General features: G+C 48.8%; 1 long non-coding RNA gene across 3 annotated transcripts; it reads right to left on the reverse strand.

Annotated features, from left to right (window-relative positions):
- Window positions 1–989: 989 nt before the first annotated feature.
- LOC127919565 (uncharacterized) lies at window positions 990–2687 on the reverse strand. 3 transcript variants are annotated; one of them, XR_008103344.1, is made up of 3 exons: window positions 2573–2687; window positions 1141–1296; window positions 990–1087 (listed from the first exon to the last, which is right to left on the reverse strand). It is a non-coding gene; the product is annotated as an uncharacterized LOC127919565 (long non-coding RNA). The 3 variants fall into 3 exon arrangements; XR_008103342.1 differs by lacking the exon at window positions 2573–2687 and adding an exon at window positions 1450–1586; XR_008103343.1 differs by lacking the exon at window positions 2573–2687 and adding an exon at window positions 1380–1441.
- Between the last annotated feature and the right edge of the window lie 523 nt (window positions 2688–3210).

A 3210-nucleotide genomic window follows, 5' to 3' on the forward strand; every position in this document is an offset into this window, starting at 1 on the left:
TGGTAGCAACACAACATGGTAGCAGCACACATGGTAGCAGCACAACATGGTAGCAACACAACATGGTAGCAGCACAACATGGTAGCAGCACAACATGGTAGCAGCACAACATGGTAGCAGCACAACATGGTAGCAGCACAACATGGTAGCAACACAACATGGTAGCAGACACAACATGGTACAAACATTATTGAACACAGACAACAGCACAAAGGGCTAGAAGGTAGAACAACAATACATGACGTGAAGACAACAGCCACACCTGTCAAAGAGTGTCCAGAAGGTAGAGTCTTTGAATGAAGAGATGGAGATAAAACTGTCAGTAAGAGTGTCCATGACGGAGTCTTTGAATGAAGAGATGGAGATAAAACTGTCAGTAAGAGTGTCCATGACGGAGTCTTTGAATGAAGAGATGGAGATAAGACTGTCAGTAAGAGTGTCCATGACGGAGTCTTTGAATGAAGAGATGGAGATAAAACTGTCCAGTTTGAGTGTTTGTTGCAGCTCGTTCCAGTCGCTAGTTGCAGCGAACTGAAAAGAGGAGCGACTCAGGGATGTGTGTGCTTTGGGGACCTTTAACAGAAGGTGACTGGCAGAACGGGTGTTGTATGTGGAGGATGAGGAACATTGGTGGCAAATCTGATGGCCAATCTATAAAGTACGTCTTCATAATCTAGCATGGGCAGGATGGTCATCTGAATCGGTGTTAGTTTGGCAGCTGGGGTGAAAGAGGAGGGATTACGATAGAGGAAACCAGGTCTAGATTTAACTTTAGCCTGCAGCTTTGATATGTGCTGAGAGAAGGACAGTGTACCGTCTAGCCACACTCCCAAGTACTTGTATAAGGTGACTACCTCAAGCTCTAAACCCTCAGAGGTAGTAATCCCACCTGTGGGGAGAGGGCATTCTTCTTACAGGACAAAAATGAAACCAGGACAAAAATGAAAGACCATGACTTTAACTGGGGTGATTTTGACTCAGGATTTAATGGGGATGGATTTCACAGGAGGTTGTATTGTGGCACTTTAATTTGGGAGGACATGCTTGTGGTAATGACTGGAGCAGGACTTTAACTGGGGAGGACAGGCTTGTGGTATTGACTGGAGCAGGACTTTAACTGGGGAGGAGCAGGACTTTAACCTCGTGGTATTGACTGGAGCAGGACTTTAACTGGGGAGGACAGGCTCGTGGTATTGACTGGAGCAGGACTTTAACTGGGGAGGACAGGCTCGTGGTATTGACTGGAGCAGGACTTTAACTGGGGAGGACAGGCTCGTGGTATTGACTGGAGCAGGACTTTAACAGACAGGCTCGTGGTATTGACTGGAGCAGGACTTTAACTGGGGAGGACAGGCTCGTGGTATTGACTGGAGCAGGACTTTAACTGGGGAGGACAGGCTCGTGGTATTGACTGGAGCAGACTTTAACTGGGGAGGACAGGACTTTAACTTTAACTGGGGAGGACAGGCTCGTGGTATTGACTGGAGCAGGACTTTAACTGGGGAGGACAGGCTCGTGGTATTGACTGGAGCAGGACTTTAACTGGGGAGGACAGGCTCGTGGTATTGACTGGAGCAGGACTTTAACTGGGGAGGAGGCTTGTGGTATTGACAGGACTAACTGGGGAGGACAGGTGGTATTGACTGGACAGGCTTTAACTGGGGAGGACAGGCTCGTGGTATTGACTGGAGCAGGACTTTAACTGGGGAGGACAGGCTTGTGGTATTGACTGGAGCAGGACTTTAACTGGGGAGGACAGGCTCGTGGTATTGACTGGCAGGACAGGACTAACTGGGGAGGACAGGCTTGTGGTATTGACTGGAGCAGGACTTTAACTGGGGAGGACAGGCTTGTGGTATTGACTGGAGCAGGACTTTAACTGGGGAGGACAGGCTGTGGTATTGACTGGAGCAGGACTTTAACTGGGGAGGACAGGCTGTGGTATTGACTGGAGCAGGACTTTAACTGGGGAGGACAGGCTCGTGGTATTGACTGGAGCAGGACTTTAACTGGGGAGGACAGGCTTGTGGTATTGACTGGAGCAGGACTTTAACTGGGGAGGACAGGCTGGAGCAGGTGGTATTGACTGGAGCAGGACTTTAACTGGGGAGGACAGGCTCGTGGTATTGACTGGAGCAGCTGGGGAGGACACTGGGGAGGACAGGCTTGTGGTATTGACTGGAGCAGGACTTTAACTGGGGAGGACAGGCTCGTGGTATTGACTGGCAGGACTTTAACTGGGGAGGACTTATTGACTGGAGCAGGACTTTAACTGGGGAGGACAGGCTCGTGGTATTGACTGGAGCAGGACTTTAACTGGGGAGGACAGGCTCGTATTGACTGGAGCAGGACTTTGACTGGAGGACAGGACTTTAACTGGGGAGGACAGGCTCGTGGTATTGACTGGAGCAGGACTTTAACTGGGGAGGACAGGCTCGTGGTATTGACTGGAGCAGGACTTTACACTGGTATTGGAGGACAGGCAGGCTCGTGGTATTGACTGGAGCAGGACACTCGTGGTATTAGCGGGACTTTGGGGAGGACAGGCTCGTGGTATTGACTGGAGCAGGACTTTAACTGGGGAGGACAGGCTCGTGGTATTGACTGGAGCAGGACTTTAACTGGGGAGGACAGGCTCGTGGTATTGACTGGAGCAGGACTTTAACTGGGGAGGACAGGCTCGTGGTATTGACTGGAGCGGAATCCACGGAATGGTATCAAATACACCAAACACATGGTTTCCATGGTTTCCATGGTTTCCAGGTGTCTGATGCCGTTCCATTCGCTCCGTTCCAGACATTATTATGAGCCGTCCTCCTCTCAGCAGCCTCCACTGGTAGGATTGTTGACATATTATTGACATCTGTATCTAAAAGCACAATTGATAAATAATTGGAAGAAGTCTGTATATTTGGGACATTTCAGCCTTACCCAGGCTCCTCCTCTGAGACCATATTTCATCTGTAGGTGCTACAAGGTTCAACTTGTGTTAAGGGAATTTTTATCAATGATGACTAATTATGTATACATTTCTATCAGGACTGACTCGTCCAAATGCTATTATGTACTGTACATATATGAATTTTCTCTCTTGCTCCCATTCCCAATTGTATATAATATAGTCAGGAGTTTAGTAACAATGACGGTCTGTTCCTTTGTACAAATGAATGAACTATCTCCAGATGGCAGGGACAGACTATCTCCAGACGG

Source organism: Oncorhynchus keta, unplaced genomic scaffold, assembly GCF_023373465.1.
Source record: "Oncorhynchus keta strain PuntledgeMale-10-30-2019 unplaced genomic scaffold, Oket_V2 Un_contig_1705_pilon_pilon, whole genome shotgun sequence".
Classification (NCBI taxonomy): Eukaryota; Metazoa; Chordata; class Actinopteri; order Salmoniformes; family Salmonidae; genus Oncorhynchus; species Oncorhynchus keta.